Below are 24,811 nucleotides of genomic sequence, written 5' to 3' on the forward strand. Positions count from 1 at the left end.
AATACAAATGGGAACTTTTTTAAAGAAGTGCTACTTTGAAGTGAGGGGTTTTTTTTTTGGGGGGTGACAATTACTGAGAAGTCTAGACAGTTTTGGATGAGAGTAGCCTACCCACCTTTACCTAGTTCTCTTATGGAAGAATTGAAGCCCCTAACCTGAACTATCAGACATTTATTCACTTCATTCGGTTGTTAAATATTTAGTATTGTAGCTACTACACTAGGTACTAGTGATGCCAACATGAAGATTTTGTAACTGTCCTTGAAGCTTCCAGTCCAGCACAGAGCACCGCTCACCTTGATGATAGAGGGGAAAGAAGGAGCCAAAAAGGAGAAGATGGGGAATTGGAAGGAAACCAACGTGAGTCTCCTAATAAAATCTTTTATTTTTTTAATGTTTTACCTTTTTCTTTTTAAATATTTTATTTATTTATTCATGATAGAGAGAGAGGGGGGGGGCAGAGACACAGGCAGAGGGAGGAGCAGGCTCCATGCAGGGAGCCTGACGCGGGACTCGATCCTGGGACTCCAGGACCAAACCCTGGGCCAAAGGCAGGCGCTGAACCGCTGAGCCACCCAGGGATCCCCAATAAAATCTTTTAAAAAAAGATTTCTGTGACTTTTGTTTAATACATATACACTTTGTTCCTGATACATAGATTTTCAGTGCTCTGCACGTGAGATGATGGTTTTGAACACCAAAGGCCCTATTTGTTTTCATCCCCTAGCAGTTGGTTTTATAGTCATGTGGCCCTAATGTCATGGTGAATTTTAAATATGCTTAATTTAATTATTAACAAAACAAATTTTGTGTAGGTATCCTGATTTTGAGGCTTCTTATTTAGTAGAAGGGAGGTTTTCCGTTCCATCTGAGTCATCTCCCAGTAGCCAAAGTGAAGCTGAACCAGTAGAGAAGTTACAACTTAACTTTCAGGATGATGAATAAGTTCATATCTTTGTTTTGTTTTTACCAGGTTAAAATCAGGTCTTAGTCTTGTGGGAAATGAAAGTGTGATTGTGTCTCTGAATAATTCTAAGAACCTTGAAGAGTTTTCTTTATATGATCTTAATCACAAACATTTTTAGTTTTTCAAAATACTTTTTCTCATTCCAAAAAGTAATACAAGCTCATTTTAAAAAGTAGAAAGTACAAAAAAAAAAGTAGAAAGTACAGAGAATTATAAGGAAGACCATAAGCCTGTAATCTTACTAACTAGAGAATAGTCTTTGGGCATCTAGCTGGTTTAGTCTGTAGAACATGCAACTCTTGATCTCAAGGTTTTAAGTTTGAGCCCCATTTTGGGTGTAGAGATTACTTAAACATAAGATCTTTAAAAAACAAAAGAGAATAGTCATTGATGATCTATTTATAGTCTTCCAGTCGGCTTTTTCTTTTCTTCTTCTTCTTTTTTTTTTTTTTAAGATTTTATTTACTTATTTGAGAGAGAGAAAAAAAAAAAAAAAAAACAAGAGCAGGAGAAGTGCAAGGGACAAGAAGCAGATTCCCTGCTGAGTGCCAAGCCTGATGTGGGGGCTCAATCTCATGACCCTGGGATCATGACCTGAGCCAAGATTAGACACTTAACTGACTGAGCACCCAGGCACCCCTTCCAGACTGCTTTCTATGCACCTATACGTGTACATATTAAATTTTTTGCAAATATGGGATTGAAGGGCAGCCCGGGTGGCTCAGCGGTTTAACGCTGCCTTCAGCCTAGGGCCTGATCCTGGAGACCTGGGATCGAGTCCCACGTCAGACTCCCTGCATGGAGTCTTCTCCCTCTGCCTGTGCCTTTGCCTCTCTCTCTCTCTCATGAATAAATAAAAAAACATATGGGATTGAATTGTATATGCTATTTATAGCTTTTTAAATTAGTATATTACGTTCATTTTTCAATTATAATTAATGTAGGAATGTGTCATATTAATGGCTGTACTACATTAGGCACTTAGATTATTGGAATTTTGTTACTATAAATTTACTGAATTTCATCTCTAATGCCTTCCAGGGGTGGGGGTGCATCTGTGAGGGTGTGGCATGGTGTGGCCTGTTGAGTCTAAGGGGCACCTTAAACACTTGACGGTGGTGTCTTAGGATCCAGAAGCCAAACACAGACATGGAGTGATAAGGGCGAAGGGCTAAGGGAGGCCTGGCAGGGGACAGGTTTTGAACACCTAACTCATCCACCCTGAGATGGCAAGGGCGCAGCAAGCACACTCCTTCCTCTACTGCGATGCCAATAGTTTACTGATTTCCATCAACCTGTCCTCCCTCTCTCACCCACTTCCCATGGGAAATCCTCAGTCTTATTCCACATAGTCACTGGCTGTTTCACAAGCCACCTTCTGTCCACTGAAAGGAGGAGGGAAGATGGACAAACATGAACCAGCCCAACAGATGGCACCTCCACATGGAGGGGTGAGTGGGGGGGTCTCTCTGAACAAATGGTGACTCTGAGCCATGATCCCAGGATTCTTGAAAAAATTAAATGGAAGGAGCATCTGGCCAGCTCAGTCAGAAGAGCACTCAACTCTTGATCTCAGTCAGGGTCATGAGTTCAAGCCCTACATTGGGTCTAGAGATAATGAAAAATGAATGAACTTACTTTAAAAAAGTTATGTACGGGGCACCTGGGTGGTTCGGTCGGTTGAGTATCTGCCTTCAGCTCAGGCCTCAGGTGGGGATCCCAGGGTCCTGGGATCACACCCCACCCTCCCCCATCGCATCTGGCTCCCTACTCAATGGGGAGCCTGCTTCTCTCTCTCCCACTGTCTGCTGCTCCCTCTGCCTGTGTTCACTCTCTGTCAAGTAAATAAAATATTTTTTTTAATTAAGCATGTAATGTTTGGCTCTTAAAAAAAATGGAATGGAAAGATAATGCGGTGAGGAGGATGTGAACATTACTAATACTACTGAACTCTATGCTTAGAAACAGCTAAAATGCTCCATTGTAGGTGATGTCTATTTTTTTTTTAAGATTTTATTTATTTATTCATGAGAGACAGAGAGAGAGAGGCAGAGACAGAGAAGCAGGCTCCATGCAGGGAGCCTGATGCAGGACTCAATCCCAGGACTCCAGGACCCCGCCCTGGGCCGAAGGCAGGCGCTAAGCCACCAAGCCACCCAGGGATCCCAGGTGATGTCTAACCACAACTTAAAACAACTTAAAACAACAAGACCCCCTGCCCTTGGCTCAGAGTAAGGGAGTTCCTGGTTCAGGTTGGAGGGGTTCCTGTCGTCCGCACTGTGGAAAACCAGGGTTCAGCAATCTGGAATATTTTCTTCTTCTCCAGGTGACAGATATAGTCAGTGACAGTAGGCAGAGATGTCCTCATTCCTGTAAAGCCAAGGCAGGAAGGAAGAACTTCAGCATTTAAAAGCACCTTTTAGGGGCACCTGGGAGGCTCAGTGGGGGTAAGCATCTGACTGTTGCTTTCATCTGCCAGGAGGTGGCACTCTTGACTCACCTGGTAAGGCTGTGGGTGGGGAACTCTCTGTAAGGCCAACATTTTCAAGGGGCTTTATTGACTCCATAAAGTCGATCTGAGTTTCTTTTTTTTTTCTTTTTTTAAATTTTTATTTATTTATGATAGTCACAGAGAGAGAGAGAGAGGCAGAGACATAGGCAGAGGGAGAAGCAGGCTCCATGCACCGGGAGCCTGATGTGGGATTCGATCCCGGGTCTCCAGGATCGCGCCCTGGGCCAAAGGCAGGGGCCAAACCGCTGCGCCACCCAGGGATCCCTCGATCTGAGTTTCTTAAAGCTGTCTGATCCTATCTGAGTCTATGCATGTGTCTTAAGGATGAGATTCCGGGGGGACCTGGCCGGCTAGTCAGTAGAGAGCACGATTTTTGATCTCAAGGTTGTGAGTTCGAGCCCTACATTGGGAGTAGAGATTAAAAAATAAAATTGGGGGATCCCTGGGTGGCGCAGCGGTTTGGCGCCTGCCTTTGGCCCAGGTTGCGATCCTGGAGACCTAGGATCGAATCCCACATCAGGCTCCCGGTGCATGGAGCCTGCTTCTCCCTCTGCCTGTGTCTCTGCCTCTCTCTCTCTCTCTCTGTGACTATCATAAATAAATAAAAATTTTTAAAAAAATTTTTTTTAAATAAAATTGGGGTGGGGGTGGGGGAAAAGATGCCATTGTAGTCAAGGCCTTAATATAACCAATCCTTCCAACAGTGTCTTGTTAAAACAAAAACAGATGCCCACCGAATTTACGCAGATGATTTACTGTTGCCATGAAAGAAAGAATATTCACTGAGAGTTTCTGAATTCTGGAGGGTTATAGGTAGAGAGACAAGATAAGTATTTTAATTTGTTTACAAAGTAACATTTTCATAAGATTTCTGTAAGTTATAGATATCTCAAGAGAAAAAGTTTCCTTCAATCTGGAAGAGCAAACATGAGGGGATAACAATATTTTGAACAAGAATCCTTCAAAAGGGTCATCCTTTTCCATACAGAGAAACAAACAAACCAATCATCATTTTCCTTAAGTCATTCAGTTCCATGTTATTACTTTTTCTGTTTAAATGCAACTTTTTCATTAGTTCTGGAAATTCATACTTTAGTTTTATGATCTTAGGGTGACCAGAAACCGGTATTTGTTAAAAGTGCTTTTCGTGCATCTTCTTGAAGCTGGACCATATTTTTGCAAGAGCATCAGAACAATACCTGTAAATGAAAGGACAGTCAAAAATAGACATGGTTAAAGACCCTATGAGAGTTCAGTATAATGCAGTCGATAAGAAAATTTGATTATTTTTTGTAACACACAGCATTTTAACAATTTGAATGTCAAGGGGATCCCTGGGTGGCTCAGCGGCGCCTGCCTTTGGCCCAGGGCGTGATCCTGGAGTCCTGGGATCGAGTCCCGCATTGGGCTCCCTGCATGGAGCCTGCTTCTCCCTCTTCTTGTGTCTCTGCCTCTCTCTCTCTTTCTCTGTCTATCATAATAAATAAATAAATCTTTAAAAAATAAAAAACCTTTAAAAAAAACAATTTGAATGTCAAGTGATGGCACTGTACCAGAACATATTAAAACTTTAGGAATTTCATTTAATTTTTGGAACAGCTATAGCACTCACATACCCAATATATCTAAAAGGGCTTATCATTTTTTTGACAATGCTTCCCATGTGACTTAACATACCAAATAAACTACATTAATTAGTCAACAGACTCTATTTACGGTTTGACTTTCTGGGAATCTGTTGAAAATAAATGAATGAATGAACCAACAAGTGAACAAGCCATCCAACCAAACCAACCAACCAATCAACCAAAAAACAAACATCTCAGAAGGTTTCAAGGCACTTGCTACAAAGGATCACGGATGATTACAAAACTGAAAACTTCATTACCCGTTTCACCAAGGTGGCTCTAGGAGATTCTACAGGAGGTTATAGAGTTGTCACCAAATGTAGCTCCTTTAATATTGAGAAGTTTTCACTTTCTTACGTAGGTAAAGACCGGATAAAAATGAATATAAGAACCTTGTTGTTCTGGGTAGGTAAAGAAAAAAATTGTCTTTTCTTCTCTGTTCATAATTTCTTATCAAGAGTAGACTAACAATGCAAGAAAACTTTGTTTTGACAGAGAGAAAAGCCAAATCTCAATCTTATTATACCAGTGTACTTGTAAAACTCACTTCTCCCGATTTCAGTCCTGACCATGCCTAAAATTCCTTTTCAAAAATTCTCCTTCAGAAATCCCTTCTACAATTTCCTGTGTTTCCTGTTTCATTCAGAGTCAGTCTTAACTTTCAGGTCACCAAAGATTTTGGAATCTATTTTAAAGGTTTACCTATAAACCTTTTTTTTTTTAATTTTACCTATTTGCTCTTTTTTTTTTTTTAAGATTTATTTATTTACGATAGACATCTAGAGAGAGAGAGAGAGAGAGAGAGAGAGAGAGGCAGAGACACAGGAGGAGGGAGAAGCAGGCTCCATGCCGGGAGCCTGATGTGGGACTCGATCCCGGGACTCCAGGATCACGCCCTGGGCCAAAGGCAGGCGCTAAACCGCTGAGCCACCCAGGGATCCCCCCCATTTGCTCTTAACAAGGGAAAATATAGGAGACGTACAAATCAACCATTTTAGGTAGTTTCTGTGGATAAATCACAACAGGTACTACTGAAGTAACCAATTGAGGCAACAGCAAAGCTGAGTAGACCCCTCCCTCGGGCCTGGACTATCCAGCATCCAGGGTCAGTTGGGGTGGAACAAGGGCATAAGTAGTTCTTTTCTTTTTTGTACCTGTTGCATAACAAGGCAGCAAACGTAGTTTCTTTGTATAAAGGTGATGGAGGGATATATTTTGATCACCACCGTTCCAGGCTCGCAAAGTGTGATGGGAGCCAGGCACATCCCACCGCCCATCACAGTGGTTTGTAACTCAGAGAGAGAAAACCGAAAATCAAGCAATTTTACAACTGGAGGGGGTGTGGTGAACGTGGAGGGAGAAGATAAAGCTGATTATCTGTATGATGTATGACTGTGATAGCTCCAGAAACACATCTTTTTAAAATAAACCAACAACCTTGAATTGGCTTGAAAGCAGTATATGTCACCCCTGTGTCCACTAAAAAGTCAATTGATTTGTTCCCCACTCCCGCTGTCAGGCTCCCCTGGGAAAGTCTGAAGTGGGCAGTTTAAGTCCAGGAGAGCCCTGGGGCCCCTTCCTGCCTGCTGATCCGGGAGATACTCCAACGTGAACCTCAGAAAGAGGTGGCCCAATGGCTTGGGGTGATTGGTAGGGGTGGAGAGGTGGGGGAGGGCACCTGGGAGAAGTTTTAGACTCCTCTCTCTCTCTCTCTTTAAATTCCTTTTCTTCTCTCTTTCTTTCCCTCCCTTCCAAGGATTTTATTCATTGGTTCATGAGAGACACAGAGAGAGGCAGAGACATAGGCAGAGGGAGAAGCACCATGCAGGGCTCCACTCAACCCCAGGACCATGCCCTGAGCCCAAGGCAGATGCTCAACCACTGAGCCACCCAGGCATCCCTCTTTTCCTTTTTCTTATCCGTCATCTTCCACCCTTCCGCCTCTACCTCCACCTGTTCCTTCATCTCAGTCTCCTCTTTTCCTCCTGCAAAACAAGCTTCATCTGTGGTTGCCCTTCAGCCCTCTGAAAGACGTGGAGGAGCGGGCAGTGGGTTGGGCATTGGTTCTGGTGCTTGTGCTTGGGAGAAGTGGATTTTGGATTTCTGGCGTCCACCTGCTTTCCTCCTCTTCTTCATGATTTTGACTATTGGGAAGTAGGGGGTTGGGTCAGGTGTGTGAAGTTTTGGTCTGTCCTTATCTCTCTGGACCATCCCTTGGGTCCCATCCTGTGAGGCATCTTTCTCATGGGGGGAATTTGTAGGGAATTTCATCCCAGATCATGGGAACTTGTAAAATATTTGGGCTCATCTTCTGAGCTCTACAGTGCCCAATTTTTACCAGTGCCTGCCTTTAAATTCATGAGCTAGGGAGGCCTGGGTGGCTCAGCAGTTGAGCGTCTGCCTTTGGCTCAGGGCGTGATCCCAGAGTCCTAGGATTGAGCCCACATAGGGCTTCCTGCATGGAGCCTGCTTCTCCCTTTGCCTGTGTCTATGCCTCTCTCTCCCTCTCTGTGTCTCTCATGAATAAATAAAATCTTTTAAAAACAAACAAACAAACTCATGAGCTAGAGTTCCTTTACAAACGGATGTTAGCAATAGAAACCAGAGGCAGAGGAAACCTCTCCCACTTAGAACACATACAGACATGCAGACACAAACTAGATGCCAACGAACTCTAGCCTTTGTTTCACTCAGATTTGTAGAGAGGACATGAAAGACCTGATGTTCCAGTCTCCCCATTTTATGAAAACAACTCTACTTGCCAAGTAGCATGACCATGTCTGGATCTCATACCCCATCCACGTGTTGTTTCCCATTTCCAATCAGAAAAGGGTTGGTTTCATGCAAAGATAACAAAAGCTGCAGCAATAAACCAACCAAAGGAAGACCAGGGTATCTCCCCGAGTGAGCTGAGCATTGATTCCTCCCCAAAAGTCAGGGCTTTCCTGATGACACCAGAGGGCTTCCTAGGTTCTGGTCACTTGGCCTCATTGGCAGCTTTCTCTAATAGTAGACAGCATTCAGGCATGTCCAAAGAACCCCATTCACCCCATTCCAGCCATCTGAGCCTCAGGATATCCTTCCATGTGTCCCACCTAAGTGAGCACTTGCAAGTATAGGCTCCCTAAGCATCATATGGGTAGCCTGCCAGAGTTTGGGGGTGGGGGGAGCATTTTCTCAACATTTGGTACAGGGTTCTATAGAGTTTGGGTTGATTTGGTCTGGTTTTCTGTGCGTGTGCATTCGTGGCCATTTTCCATAAAGGGTTGCATGCCCTCATGATGAAGGACACTGCAGAAAATGAACAGTTTATTTTCTGTCTTTAGTATGTGCAAGGCTGTAGGACTTGAACCTTATGGGAACCAGGAAGGTTTTCTTTCGTTTTCTCATCTTCATTTTTGGCAAGTTCTATTTTAGTGACTGATCAATCTATCGATTGAAAAAAGAAGGTTTTTTTTAAGATTTTACACTTACCCAACGTAGGGCTCAAACTTGCAACCCATACTCCAAGAGTCCCATACTCCACTGACAGCCAGCCAGCAGCCAGGCAGCCCTTGACTGATTTTATTTGTTTGTTTAATTGTTTATTTACTTATTTACTCATTTATTTTTTTTAATATTTTATTTATTTATTCATGAGAGACACACAGAGACAGGCAGCGACACAGGCAGAGGGAGAAGCAGGCCCCCTGCAGAGAGCCTAATGTGGGACTCCATCCCAGGACTCCGGGATCAAGACCTGAGCCAGGGCAGCCTGGGTGGTTCAGTGCTTTAGGGCTGCCTTCAGCCCAGGGCATGATTCTGGAGACCTGGGATCGAGTCCCACATCAGGCCCTCTGCCTCTCTCTGTGTGTCTCTCATGAATAAATAAATAAAATCTTAAAAAAAAAAAAAAAAAAAAAAAAAAAAAAAACCTGAGCCAAAGGCACTCAACCACTGAGCCACCCAGTTATCCCTGTTTATTTTTAAAGGAAGCAGACATGCAGTGTGTGTCCAGGGAGGTAGAAATAGAGCCCACGTGTTGAGGTTTTTCAGAGCCATTTGGACCTGGGTCAATGTGAAAGCCTAGGAGCAGAGCCCAGAAACATTAAAGGCTGACAATTTCCTTCCTCAATATTCATTTAACAGATGATTTATTGAATGTCATGCTATTGTATGGCAAACATCCTTCTGTGTTGCCCTTATATAGCAAGAAGCTCCAACTTAGATGCAGAGACAAGCAGACAGGCAGGCAGGGCTGGAAAACCTGCACTCTGGTGAGTCCAGGTGTGACAAATATGGGATCGCAGGGTGGCTGGGACGCAGCCTTGTCTGGATCCACCAGGTCAGTAGCATTTCCCTACTCAGGACCGGTGGACACTTGTGCGTGCAATTAGCCCAAGAGAGGCCTTGGGGATGTTTTTCCCTCCTCCCTGGGACGGAGACATCTGCACCACTAGGGGGCATGCCCCCACCCCAGCTGCCACAAGCGCCTTCCAAACCGCCAAGGCTGTAGTGGTTGGTTCCAGCCCCAGGCAAGGGTGCACTTGTAAATGTCATCTGAGGCATCCTGCCACCCTCACCCCCAAAGACCTGGGACACCCGACGGTAGGAGCCATTCCCAATCAGCTATAGAAATTTCCGCAAACTGAAACCCGCACTTCCTGTGTCATCTCCCCATGACCTGGCACCGTTTGTGGATAGAGACCCTTTGTTTCACAGCCACCACTACAGCAAACAAGTCAAGGATAGTCCTCAACACAAGAGTGGTCAAATGAGAATCAGTCCCATCTTAGCCTATTACCTAGTCAGGTCTCATTGGGTGTAGACGAAGAGATGGAAGTAGATAGAGCAGGAGGTCATGTGTGGGACACAGAGAAACAGGTACATGCAAGAATATGGGTGGCAATGGAGAATAAGAGGGGTGGACTAGGCACCATCAGGGTTGGCTTGGGGGCCCAGTTGGTGGGTCCATGGTACTGGTGAACAGACTCCAGTTGTGATGGAACAAGGGGTACAAGTTACCAGAGCGAGAACCACCCGCGGCAGCGAGCAAAGGATTCCTGGTCCACCTGGGGACCCAGGGGACTACAGCACTGCCCAGCCGAGAGGCTGCGGCCAGGGCCCGGACCTGGCTGCTCGCCGAACCAGCCCACCCTGTGAAGGAAAAGGGGCACAAGGGCGTACACCCCACCCCCGCCTCCCCCGGCCGACACCCGCAAAGGGGAAGGGCCATGGCATGGATCGGTGTCCCTGGGGCACGCGCCACCCTCCGGCCTCGTGTCCCCTCTGGGAAGGGCTCCGCGGGGCTGCCCCAGGACGCCCACACGCCAGTCGGCCTAGGCCCACCCACCTGCGCCCTTCCCGTCCCAGCCTGGGGCCAAGCACCCAGGCAGGGCGGGAGAGGGTCAGTGTGCCAGCCACCTTGACATGGGACAAGGCGGCGGTGCGCCCCCTCACCTTTCGGTTGACCCCTGGCGACAGCTCCGACGGGCAGGGCGGGGCGGGCCAGTACCGGAAAGCGGCCCGAGAGGAAGGAGGAGCGACAGATGGGGAGGCCGCGAGCCCCCACCCCGGCTCCCACCGAGGCCAGGGGGGCGGGTGAGGGACAAAGCCCTCGAGTGGATGGGCTGACATCCAATCCATCACAGTGAGGGAGCTGCTCCGCTACCTAGGAAACCCGGACCCAGAAGCAGGTCGTCTGCGGGTTAGCACCGGGTTCCCCACGAAGGTGCAGTGCCTGACGGTGAGGGGGCGCCCCCTTTTCTGCCACGCCCCGTTTCCCGGACCGGCCCCACTGCCCAGACCCGAGGCCGACGGACGACTCCCAAAGGGTCTTTAAACCTCCCCGCCGGGACGTGCTAGGTACCTGGACAAGGGGTCGGGAACCTGCAAGGCGGGGAGGAGGGGGGAAAGGGGAGGGGGGACGAGGCCACAGGCCGCTGCCACGACGCGGTTCCCTCCGGCCGCAGCCAACGCGCCGCAGGGCAAAACCCTGGTCTCTGCGCGCCCGTGACCGAGGCCGCAGTTCGCTGTCACGGGCCCCGCCACCGCCCGACACCATCCTAATCCCGTCCCTTCCCGCCCCCAAAGCCGCAGGGGCGGGCGGGGTCCCCTCACTTCTGAACACACCCGCCACCTTACCTTACCCCCCCATCCCTCCCGGTACCCACGACCCAGGCCACGGAGGGCGGGGATCTGCGGCGGGAGGCGGGATCGGAGAAGTCCGCTGACCTGAGACCGTCCTGGGCGGCGGCGGGTGTCCTCCCGGCCAGCAGCCGCCTTCTCCCAAACCCGTGAACACCTCGCCAGCGACCGGCCCCAACCGCCGGGCTGCTGCCACATTCTTGTTAATGATCCTTCCTCAGGTTTACCTATGGAAACCTTGTTACGACTTTTACATCCTCTAGATAGTCACATTCCACCATGTTCTCAGCCCTCCACCAAGGCCCTGGGCCCACCCCGCAGGGCCAATCCAAGGGCCTCACTAAACCATCCAATCTGTAGAAGGGAGGGCAGTGTCTACAAAGGGCAGGGACTTTTTTTTTTTTTTTTAAAGATTTATTTATTTATTTATGAGAGAGAGAGAGAGAGAGAGGCAGAGACACAAGCAGAGGGAGAAGCAGGCTCCATGCGGGAGCCTGACATGGGACTCAATCCCGGGACCCCAGGATCGTGCCCTGGGCCAAAGGCAGGCGCCAAACCTCTGAGCCACCCAGGGATCCCAAAGGGCGGGGACTTAACACAAGCTTATGACCCACACTTACTGGGAATTCCTTGCTCCTGGGGAATAACTGCAATCCCCATCCCCATCACAAATGGGATTCAATGGGTTACCTACACCTGCTGGGGTAGGATAGGCACACACACAGCCAGTCAGTGTAATACACGTGCAGCCCTGGACATCTACGGGCATCACAGACCTGTTATTGCTCAATCTTGGGTGGCTGAACACCATTTGTCCCTCTAAGAAGTTGAGGGACGCCGCCCTCTCAGGGGTTGCATAACTAGTTAGCATACCAAAGTCTCATTCATTATCGGAATTAACCAAATTGCTCCACCAAGAACAGCCATGCACCACCACCCAGGGAATCAAGAAAAAGCTATCAATCTGTCAACCCTGTCCGCGTCCAGGCCAGGTGAGGTTTTCCATCTTGAGTCAAATAAGCTGAAGGCTCCACTTCTGGTGGTGCCCTATCCATCAATTCCTTTAAGTTTCAGCTTTGCAACCATACTTCCCCCAGAACCCAAAGAATTTGGTTTCCTTGAAGCTGCCCAGCGGGTCATGGGAATAATGCCACTGCATCGCCAGTCCGCATTGTTTATGGTCAGAACTACAACCATATCTTATATTCAAACCTCCGACTCTCATTCTTGATGAATGAAAACATTCTAGGCAAATGCTTTCACTCTGGTCCATCTTACTCCGGTCCAAAATTTTACCTCTAGCGGAACAATACAAATGCCCCTGGCTGTCCCTCTTAATCATGGACTCAGTTCCAAAACCCAACAAAATAGAACCGACATCCTATTTATTATTCCTAGCTGTGGTATCGAGGCAACTCGGACCTGCTTTAAACACTCTCTAATTTTTTCAAAGTAAACACTTTGGGCCCTGTCTATTCATCATTCCCCCATACCCCCACCCCCACCAAAATCATTAATTTGGATATCTTTAGTTTATTATAAAAGAGAAATGTGGAAATTATTTACATGATGCAAGATTTCACAACTTCAGTGGAATGGGTAGTTTCACGGAATGCCCTTTCAGTAACGATTTATTTCAGTCTACATATTTTCCGAGAATGTCACCAAGTCAGAAATGATCTGTGTCATCTAGAATACTTTGATGCCTCCGTATTCTGGGAGATGACATTTATCTCCAACTTTTATGTCCCTTGGTTGAATCTCTCCACCCTTCCCTTCAGAGCCTGAACCAACAGCTACTCCTGTTGCTTGCAATACATTTCCTCAAGATTTTTTTGGAATCACACGATGCCTCCGTGGACTACAGTGCTCGCTGTACTCCCTTCTGCTAAAACTTGCCCAAAGATGGGGAGAAACCCTCTCTAGACACTGGTCCAGCCACGATGCTATCTGCCACAGTTCTAGACTCTGCTCTCCAGCCCTGCAGATCTTGTCACCCTCTCCAGAGACTGGCCTTCTCCAGAAGGTCACACAGAGTCAGAACTGTGACTTATCTACCTACGGAGTCACCTTTTCAGATTGGCGTCTTTCAGTCAGGAAGACCCACGTGGGGAAGGTCCCCATGCCTGGCTCCCCAGGGCTCTGTAGCTCCCTCGTTTCTTTTCAACGCCTTCGAAAAACATTCTGTGGCCCGGATGTACCTGGGCCTAGGGAGTCGTTCACCTCCTGAAGGACTTCTCAGTTGGTCACCTCCAAGTCCAGGCAGTCATGAAGACAGCTACCATGAACGTCTGTGTGTGGGGTTGCTGTGCTATGCCTTGCCCTCCACTCAGCCCTGCCAGAATGCCCAATACTGGCAGATTAGAAGGTCTGAGCTCCTGGCCCCTAGCCCTAACCTTAGATTGGGTTCTGTCTCAACTTAGGCCCCAAGCCTGGTTCCAAATGCCAAGGGATTGAGGACATGTGAGTGACACCAGAAAGCTGCACCATACACCCAGATAAAATTCTCCGATTTGGAATTCCAGCAGATGATTCTAGCCTGAAAAATCAGAAGGGCCTCTTAAGCCCAATCAACATGTTCAACGGCACCCTGTGCATTAGCTCTGAGGCTAAGCCTCACTCTGAGCCTCACCCTCAACTCAGCACTCCCGGGAGGTCTCCACCATGTAGGAAGGTAGGACCTTCCAAGCTCCTGGGCCTTAAACCTAACCCTAGTTTAGGTACATACCCAAACGAACCCCAGAGCTTCGCTCTAAATCCTGAGGGATTGATGACACGAGAGTGACACCAGATAGCTGGGTCATATACCCAGATGAAAATATGCGATTTGGAATGCCAGCAGATGATTACAGGGTGAAAACTCAGAAAGGTCTCCTAAGCCCAGTCAACATGTTCAACGGCTCCCTGCACATCAGCCCTGAGGCTGAGCCGCATGCTGAGCTGTGCCCTCAACTCAGGTCTCCCACGAGGTCTCCATCATGTGGGCAGATAGGACTGTCCAAACTCCTGGGCACTAACCCTAATCCTATTTTGGGTTTCTGCCCTGACCATGTCCCAGAGACTGGTTCTGAACTTTGATGGATGGAGGCTAGTGAGCAACAGCAAAAAGCACGGCTGACACCCCAGGAGGCAAAAGTGCCATTTATATGAGGGGCAGATAAAAGGAGCCTGAGACAGACAAAGGCCTCCCTGAGTCCAGGTAAATTTCAACGCCCTCCTGCACACCAGCTGAGCACCTGAGCCTCACTTTCAACTCAGTCCTCCAGGGAGGTCTCCACCATACAGGCAGATAGGACCTTAAAGCTCCTGGGCCTTAACCCTAACCCTAGTTTGGGTGTGTGCCCAACCAGCCCCAGAGCCTGGCTCTAAATCCCAAGGGATTTTAGGCACATGTGTGACAAAGAAAGCTTGGCCACCCACACAGATTGATAGGGTGCTATTTAGCAGAATGTCACATAGCGAGAGCCAACAATCTGAAGGGCCTTCTGAGACCAGTCCCAAGCTCAGCGCCCCGCTGTGCGCAAACCGTGCACCTCAGCCTCAGGCTAAGACTTGCCCTCCACTCAATCCTCCTGGGAGGTCTCCGCAATGCGGGCAGATAAGACTTTCCAAACTCCTGGGCTCTAACCCTAACCCTAGATTGGGTTCTGGCCTGACGCAGGCCTCATCCTGGCTCTGAATTCCAGGAGACTGAGGACAAGTGAGTGACACCAGAAAGCTCGGCCATGCACCCAGAATGAAATTGTGCCTTTTGGAATTCCAGATGATTACAGCGTGAAATATCAGAAGGACCTCCTATCCCCTGTAAACACGTTCAACGGCCCCTGCACATCAACTCTGACGCTGAGCCTCACAGTGAGCCTTGCCCTCAATTCAGCCCTCCTGGAAGGTCTCTACTGTGTAGGCAGATAGGATCTTGCAAGATCCAAGGCCTTAACCTTAAACCTCTAACCCAGATTGATATGGTGCCATTTGGGAAAGCAGCACATAGATAGAGCTCAAACAATCTAGAGGGCCTGATGAGAGGAGTCCCAAGTTCAGCACACTCTGCACCGGAGCCCTGCACCTCAGCCTCACGCTAAGGTTTGCCCTCAACTCAGCCCTGCCAGGAGGTTTGCCCAATGCCAGCATATTGGAACATCCGAGCTTCTGAACCATAACCATAACCTTAACCCTAACACCTCACTCCTAAACCCTAACCCCTCACCCCTAACCCAAACCATAAACCTAACCCTAACCCTAAACTCAACCACAAACTCTAACCCTTATTCCCTAATCCCTAAACCTAACCCTAACCCCTAATCCTATCCCTAACCCCTAACCCTCACCCTCACCTAACCCTAACCCAAACCCTACCCCTAACCTAACCTAACCCTAAACCCAAACCCTAACCCCTAAATCCTAACCCTTAACCCTAGCCCCTATCCATACCCTAACCCCTACAGGTACCCTAACCCTAACGCTTACCCTAACCCATACCCTATCGGGTACCCTAACCCTAACCCGTGTTCTAACCCTTATGACTTCCCCAAGTTCTAACCCGTAACCCTAATCCTAACCCACCTCTTCCACCGTGGGTCCTGTGAGGCAGGGCTCCTGTCGGCGTGGACGCTGCCCCACGTCCTCCCGAATCCTCACGGGGGGTCCTGAGGAAAGCCGGGCTCTTGTTCTGTGGATGCGCCCCACGTCCTCCGGAAGCCTCGAAGCGGCCTGAGGAGCCCGGGCTCCTGTTGTGTGGACAGGGCTCCACGCCCTCTCGAAGCCTCGCAGCGGGTCCTGAGGAGGCCGGGGCTCCTGTCAGCGTGCTCGCCGCCCCACATCTTCCCGAAGCCTCCTCAAGGCGGGCTCCCGTTGCTGCAGGCGGACAAGCCCGACTGCGCACGCGTGCCCGGATCCTCCGGGAGCTGGGCTCGGGCGCCCCCTGCGGGCAGTTCAGGCGCTGCAGGAAGCCGTGCGGGCTGCGGTGCGCTCGCTCCGTGGAGGCGCCTGCCTCCTTCCAGGGTCCCTAATAAGCCTTGGAAATTTCTCACTGAAATGGAGTACAATATCCCAGCTTCTCCAAAAATACTTAAGGAACAATAAATTGGAAACCATATGATATGAAGTGAAATGTGGACAAAATTTTTACAACTTCCACAAAAATTCACTCAACATTTACATAAATTTAAAACACGCAGCTATCAAAAATCAAAAAGAAGACAAAGAAGAAAATCTACATGACTTTGAGTTTGGGGATGCGTTTTAACCACAACATCAAACACTGATCCAGAGAAGAAAAAAAACTGATAATGTGAACTTTATAAAGTTAAAAACTTCTACTCTGGGAAAGATTTTGCCCAGAGAACTCAAAGACAACTCACAAACTATAATAAAATCTTTGCAAAACACACACCTGATATTCAAACTATTTGATTTTTATCCAATCTATACAAAAAACTCTCAGAACTCAACATTAAAAACACAACGTAATTAACAATGGGTGAATATCTGAACAGACATCTGGACAAAGAAGATGTAGAGTTAATAAATAAGCCTACAAAAGTATGCTCTACATCCTCTATCATTATGAAGTCACCAATGTGAACAACAGTGGGGTACTGCTACATACTTATTAGAAATGCTAAAGTCAAAAAAATGAGAATGCCAGTTGCTGGAGGGTGCCATATGACAGAAACGCTCCTTCGTGTGGGGGATGTATATATGGCTGCTTTGGAAGACAGTCTGGAAGTTTTTTCCAAGGCTAAATAAATCTCATCTTAGGGTCCAATAGTCACATTTCTAGTATTTAGACAACAGCTTTGAAAAACTGTTTCCACACAAAAACTAGCATGTGATTATGTACAGTAGCTCTATTCATCATAGCTAAAAACCTAAGATCAGGATGTCTTTCAACAGATGAATCCATAATAAGCAAACTGCAGTACATTCAAGTGAAGGGTGCTAGGAAGGCCTCAAGCCTGCAAGAAGGGTGCACATAGGGACTGCTGGGCCCATGCACACAGTCCTGTATAAATCCACATGTGTCTACTGAGTGCCCTCAGGGGTCAGGGCTGTACGGGCACCTGGAACTACCCAGGCAGAATGGTGCCACCAGCACTCTTCCCAGGTGGGAGAGTGGAAAGAGCATGCTTCTGACACCCTCTACAACCCTTGACTGGCGTTGAGTTGGATATGAAATAGTGACCATGTAGACATTTCACTCTTCTCTTAGAGCCCAGAACCGAAAGGCAGAAAACCAACGCTTCAGCTCAATCCTGGACTCGCATGTGACCCTGGGCAAGTCTTGTTCACCCTGGAGGCCCCGGGAGGGGGGAGGGGAAGAAAGCCAGTTGTGTTTTAAACTTAACCCTGAGTTAAGTTTAAACTTAACTGACCCCAAACCCCTAACCCCAGACCCTGACCCTAAGCCCAAATCTGAATCTATACCTTATTTCCTTTTTTCTTTAAATATTTTATTTATTTATTCATGAGAGACACAGAGAGAGAGAGAGGCAGAGACATAGGCAGAGGGAGAAGCAGGCTCTGTGCAGGGAGCCTGATGTGGGACTCGATCCCCAGACCTGGGATCAAGCCCTGAACTGAAGGCAGACACTCAACCTCTGAGCCACCCAGGCATCCCTATACCTTATTTCCTAACCACATACTAGATCTGATCTACATTATTCTACTATGCTATAAGCTGAGCATGTAGCCCACTATAATAAGGTGCAATTATGACAAGGTGTCTTATTTTCTCTGCCCATGGAAGATACCTAGTTCTTGGGTGTTGACCTCTTTGCCCTCTTTCTTTCTCTTCTTTCTTTCTTTCTTCTTTCTTTCTTTCTTTCTTTCTTTCTTTCTTTCTTTCCTTCTTTTTTTAATTTTATTTAGTTGTTTGACACTGAGAGAGAGCACAGGTAGGCAGAGTGGCAGGCAGAGGGAGAGGGAAAAGCAGGTGCTTCACTGAGCAGAGAGTCCGATTCGGGCTGACCTGAAGGCAGACGCTTAACCGACTGAGCCACCCAGGCACCCCTGCCCCTTTCTTCTTTCAATCTTCAATTCAAACCTCAAGTCACCTATATGTTCAACAGTTCTCAGGACAATAATCTTCTAGGTATTTTGAGATCTTGTTTATTTCTTACTGTTCCTTCTTTATCTTAAATGTAGGTAAAAAATTATTGCAAATCTGAACACATTTCTAAATTTGTATGCAAATATTAATAATTCTGGGTGATGGGCATAAAGGAGAGCACGTGATATAATGAGCACTGGATGTTATATGCAACTGATGAATCACTGAATTCTACCTCTGAAACCAATAATACACTATATGTTACTTAGCTGAATTTAAATAAAATTAAATTTTAAAAAAGATCAGTTGACCATATCAGATTGCATTTCCTTCTGGGCTCTCTCTTCTGCTCCATCAGCTTACACCAGAACCACACTGTTGTGGGTTTGTTTTTTTTAAGTAGGCTCCACACCCTGTCTTTAGCCCAACATAGGGCTTGAACTCATGACCCTGAGATCAAGAGTCAGATGCTTAACTTACTGAGCCAGCCAGGTACCCTCAAACCACAGTTTTAATTCTGTAGCTCTGTAACATAGTTTGAAATGGGAAAGTGCTGTGTCCAGCTCTGTTCTTCTTTCCCTTGCCTATGGAAACATATCTATTTTTTAAAGATTTTATTTATTTATTTATTTATTTATTTATTTATTTATTTATTGACAGAGAGAGAGAGAGAGAACAAGCTGGGCATGTGGCAGGTAGAGGGAGAGGGAGAAGCAGGCTCCCCACAGAGCGGGGTACTCAATGTGGGGTTGATGTGGGGTCGATGTGGGGCTCAATCCCAGGACCCAGGTACCATGACCTGAGCCAAAGGCAGACGCTCAACCCACTGAGATACCCAGAAGCCCCAGGAGGAGGAGACATACCTAGAAAGAAGTTACTATGGCTGATGTCAAAGAGGCTATGGCATGTGCTTTGCTCCAGGATTTTTAAGGTGTCAAGTCTCACATTTAGGTCTTTAATCCATTTTTATTTCATTTTTGTGTTTCATGTAAGGAAGTGGTCCAGTTTCATTCTCTTGCATGTTGCTGTCCAGTTTTACCAACACCATTTGTGGAAAAGACCGTCATTTTCCCATTGGATATTCTTTCTGGCTTGGTTGAAGACTAATTGACCATATAGTTATGCATTTATTTCTGGTTCTCTGTTCTGTTCCATTGATCTATGTATCTATGTTTGTGCTAATACCATACTGTCTTAATCACTAGAGCTTTATAATAGAATTTGAAGTCCAGAATTGTGATGCCTCCAAATTTGCTTTTCTTTTTCAAGCCATCTTCATTCTTTTACATCTGGATGTTTGATTTTCCCAGCACCATTTGTTGAAAAGATTGTCCTTTCCCCATTGCGTAGTCTTGGCATCCTTTATGAAGATTATTAAACTACATGGTCTTTCTATTCTGTTCTACTGATTATATGTCTGTCTTTATGCCAATAATATACTGTTTTGATTACTGTAGCTTTGTAATATGTTTTGAAATCAGAAAGTGTGAAGCCTCCAGCTTTGTTCTTCTTTCTCAAGATTGTTTTGGCTATTTAGGGTCCTCTGAGATCTCATATTAACTTTAGGATGGCTTTTTCTATTTCTGCCAAAAAAAATACCATTGGGTTATGATAAGAATTGCATTAAATCTGTATATAGCTTTGCAGGAAGGACATCTTAATGATATTAAGACTCCCAATCCATGAACATGGGATGTGTTTCCATTTACTTGTGTCTTCTTTAAAGTCTTTCAGCAATGTTTTGTAGTTTTCAGTGTACAAATGTTACACCTCCTTGGTTAAGTTTGCTTCTAATAATTTCATTCCTCTTAGTGCTATTATAAATAGGACTGTTTTCTTAATTTCCTTTTTGGATACTTTACTATTGGTACATACAAACACAACTAAATTTTAAAAGATTTTATTTATTTATTTTTTAGAGAGAGAGAGATCACAAGTGTGGGGATGGGCAGATGGACAAGGAGAGGCAGAGAATCTTAAGCAGACTCCAACGTAGGTGGAGCTTGATCCCACAAACCTAAGATCACAACTAGAGTTGAAACCAAGAGTCAGACACTCAACCAACTGAGGCACCCAGGCGCCCCACATGTAACTAATTTTTTAGTGTCAGCTCTGTATCCTACAACTTTGCTGAATTCATTTGTTAGTTCTACCAGGTGTTTTTGTGGAATCTTTAGGATTTTCCACATAAAAGATGATGTCATCTGTGAATAAGCATAATTTTACTTCTTTCCAAATCAGATGCCCTTTATTTCCCCCCCCCCCCCGGCTTTTTTTTGTGTGTGTCCGGGGTCAGGGGCGGGGGTGGGGGACAGCAGCGGGTGGTGTCTAATGCCCTGGCTAGGACTTCCAGTACTATGTTGAATAGAAGTAGTAGGATTGGGCATCCTTGCTTTGTTCTTGATCTTAGAAGAAAAGCTTTCAGTTTTTTTTTTAATTTTTATTTATTTATGATAGTCACACAGAGAGAGAGGCAGAGACACAGGCAGAGGGAGAAGCAGGCTCCATGCACCGGAAGCCCGACGTGGGATTGGATCCCGGGTCTCCAGGATCGAGCACCCTGGGCCAAAGGCAGGCGCTAAACCGCTGCGCCACCCAGGGATCCCAAGCTTTCAGTTTTTAACTGCAGAGTATAATGTTGGAGATAGACTTTTTTATTATTATGAGGTAGTTTTTTCTATTCACAGTTTGCAGAGCAATTTTGCCATGGAAGTTCAGTCAATAGATACATATTTTAATAGGCACAATAGATAACTTATGAACATAGGATGAAGCATAAATGAGATTTTGCTTATCTTCTTTAACATTTTAGGACAGTTAGTTCATGCCATCAATAGCAGCATAGGCTTTGATGATACATCAGAAACTGTTTTCCAATCACCCTTTTATAATCCATGTACTCGTCACTCCCTAGTTAAGAATTCTGTGTCTCTAGTGAGAGCCTCTGGAATTTGGAAACATTTACCAACCAAAACACTGATTTCTCATCACTTTATAGTCAAACCTTCTTGGGTGGCATTCAGAATGGAGCAGAGTAAACACCAGAAGGTGAGTATTTTCCAAATCCTGTTGACAAGAAAAACTTTTTCATGGATTTAAACACTGGTAAGAGTAGGAGAATATACAGAGTATCCCAGGAACTGATGCCTTCCTTTCCTGATCTTTTTAGCACAATATCCAATATCGTCATCAGTTAAATAGCTAGTAAGAACAGCAACAATATTAGCTACGACTTGTTTTATTTTCACTGTATTTCAGACTTTAAGCATTTAAATAAACTTACTTAAACCTTACAACAGCCCTATGAGATGGGTACTATAAATATCACCATTTATAGATGAGGAAATTGAGGCAAAGATATGTTTGATTATATACCTGAGATCTCAGTACCAGTGGTAGTGCAATCTAATCCCAATTTCCTTTTCTAAATCACTTACAAGCTCATTAAAACTTTCAGAGTTTTATACAATTTACATAATTCATTTGATGATTTCAACCTCAATTCTTTTCTATTTATGCTAAACTGAAAGATGAGCTAAGATCCTCTAAGTAAGAGAAACTTACCAATATACTAGCAATTCATACACTGGATGGTCCCAGATGAAGGAGATAGGCTCCCCACCCTCAGAGCTTCCCATTCTAATAAGAGGAACCATCTCCCAGCCCTGAGTAGCTTCAGGTTTGATGATTGGGAAATAATTAATAAAATGACTTAAAGATTTCAGAGGTTACAAAATATTCATTAGAAACTCCAGATAGGTATCTGAAACTGACTTAAAATCTTCCTACTTGTAGGAGGAAGCAACAGCTCCTTCCTCTGAGCTCTTATTAGACAGCTCTCATGTTGTTCAGAATCATTTGTGTAGCCTGCCTCTGCACTGCAGTCTCTTTCTCTTCAGAAACCACCCCCAAGAGGGAGCCCCTAAACATTTTCTGCATGAGCAATTCCACATTTGCAGATTAAATTAGAAGTAAAAAGATCAAAGAATGCTCAAAGTAACAACTGTGATTTAGATTTTAAACATGAGGACAATTGAAGGAGTAAATTGATATCAGGACTGTAATCTCACATTCATACTATATTAAATAGCTCACAAAACAATTTGATAATTACTAAAATGTTTTCTGTTCACTGTAACATTAAGAATTAGTACGTATACCAATTTATGGATCAGGAAACAGAAGAGAGCTAGCTTATTCAAACAGAATTGACAGGAACCAGCTAATCTAAGTCCAAATATTTTCTCCTGGGTATGGCAGGTGGCAACTTTAGCAGCCTTTATTATTATTGTTATTATTATATTATTATTATATTATTATTATTACTTACATTTCTGCCAATCTTTTTGTTTCCTTCCCTTTCTCTCCATTCTATCACTTCATTTTCCAGATGTATACTGTTCCCTCCATTTGCCTACATTTCCTTCTCCATCAAATGTCCACTAGTTTTTTTTCTAAAGATTTTATTTATTTATTCATGAGAGACACACAGAGAGAGAGGCAGAGACATAGGCAGAGGGAGAAGCAGACTCCATGCAGGGAGCCCAGTGCAGGACTTGGTCCCGGGTCTCCCGGATCACGCCCGGAGCTAAAGGTGGCGCTAAACCGCTGAGCCACCCGGGCTGCCCATGTCCACTAGTTTATAGAAGATCCTCTCTTTTCCTCCACGAGCCCTCACTGTCTTGTTTCATAGACCTTGTTGATTCTCCAACTAGTCTTCCCAAGAAATCTCTCTCCCTCACTCTCACTTTTATGGAGCAATTTGAGAAATTTAAAAGGAGAGAGCCTTAAACCAGGAGTTCTAGTCTTTAATTCAATACCCACATATGCCCTTTCTTTTCCCTCTAGTATTCAGACTCCCCAGATATTGCCAAGAGTTGTTGAGGTATTAACTAAAGTTGTGCACATGGAAACACATCATAAGCCTTAAAGGACTAAAAAAATGTATGTTCTCTTTTAATATGTGACTCTCATATTAAAGGGAATACCCAGGGTGCCATTAAGTAACAAATCTAGTTTGAAGGAATTGTCAGAAACAGCCAAGTTGCTGAACACGAGTAGCCCAGAGCAGGGGCAGAAATCAGTGTCCCTTCCTGGAAAAGCAAGTACCTCTGGACATCACACCAGACAAAAATTGGGTAAGAAAAAAATAATATAAGGACTTTAGTCCCTCCAAGTCCTCCAGAAGGTTAATGAATACAATGTAGGTATATGGAATAGACTTTGGCTAGGCCTGGGTTTAAGCTAGACTAACCTGAGATCTGGTAGTTAACATTGAGGCCTTGGACAAATCTTATAAATTATCTGGGCTCCTGAATGCTGATCTGTAAACTGAAGATAAGGATACATAGTTCATGTATTGCTTGAAAGCATTAAATTAAACATAAAATAATTGACATATGCACGTTGTCCAATCCCTCAGTGATAATAAAGACCATACTTTCTTGGTGGTGAATGCCCAGGCCCATGTTCAATGCTTAACACATAATGTGCCCTCAAAAATATTTACAGAATGAAAAAATAAGTGAATGAACCATTTTCTAAGAGGAAAGATTGCAAGATTAACCTGATAATGGGAAGAAACTAAAAGGAGTTATCCATCTATAGTCAATATGGAGTCTTACTCTCTGAACAGTTTGGGGAGGGCAGGGAACAGAGTATATAGAAGGACAAGTCATAATTTATTGGAGATTTCATGTTTTCTGACAAAACAGGGAGTAACACTCCAGATCCCACCAACCTCACTCACGTACTCTTTTCCAACTCAGAACTCAGGAGAAAGGATGTTGAAGTAAAGATGTATAGCCTACAAGAAAGAAAGGGCCTTGCATACCAAGAGGTCAGCGAGCCCCAGGATGATGACTACCTCTGTAAGTGACCACCTTGGCCCACTCTCAAAGAAAATTGTTCTCTCCTGATACAGTAACTTCGTCTTGTCACTGGGTCCCCAAATCATTCCATTCCTCTAGTGACTAGTACAGGCTGAGTGAGTGTTTCTTTCTGAAGCTACTTAGGTCCAAGAACATGTACTATCCCTTTCCTAATCCCTGTTGCTCTCACCTCCAGATTGTGAGAAGTGACAGACCTTCTTCATTGACAGTTGTACTGTTCATGGGCCCCCTACATTTGTAAAGGACAGTGAAGTGGACAAGGGACAACCCAATCACTCAGCCCTCACTCTGCCCCCTGGTCTGAGAATCAGAACATCAAGCATCCCTCAGGCTGGGCTTGGAGTATGGAACTAGGCATCCGATCTGCCATTGGGTCTACACTTTGGCCCCTATGAGGGCCAAATCACAGAAGATGAAGAGGCAGCCAACAGCGGATACTCCTGTTTGTTGAGAATAATCTACCTCTTCCCCCATCCTTTGGCCTCCCACATCCCTCCTGTGGAGTGGTAAGACATCACCTTCTATGTGGATGGGGATAACATGGTTAGCTCTATGTACTGAGTGGACTTTGCATGAACCTGGAACTCCTACTTGAAGATCAGAGTTGATAAGAAGGAACACAGTACTACAGACACA

General features: G+C 45.5%; 1 long non-coding RNA gene across 2 annotated transcripts; it reads right to left on the reverse strand.

The window, feature by feature from the left end:
* Positions 1-4,212: 4,212 nt before the first annotated feature.
* LOC112646863 (uncharacterized) lies at positions 4,213-11,574 on the reverse strand. Of its 2 annotated transcripts, none has more exons than XR_007410505.1 (2): positions 11,321-11,574; positions 4,213-4,678 (listed from the first exon to the last, which is right to left on the reverse strand). It is a non-coding gene; the product is annotated as an uncharacterized LOC112646863 (long non-coding RNA). The 2 variants fall into 2 exon arrangements; XR_003127934.3 differs by lacking the exon at positions 11,321-11,574 and adding an exon at positions 5,368-8,991.
* Between the last annotated feature and the right edge of the window lie 13,237 nt (positions 11,575-24,811).

This window comes from Canis lupus, chromosome 5 (assembly GCF_003254725.2).
Source record: "Canis lupus dingo isolate Sandy chromosome 5, ASM325472v2, whole genome shotgun sequence".
NCBI classification, from domain to species: domain Eukaryota; kingdom Metazoa; phylum Chordata; class Mammalia; order Carnivora; family Canidae; genus Canis; species Canis lupus.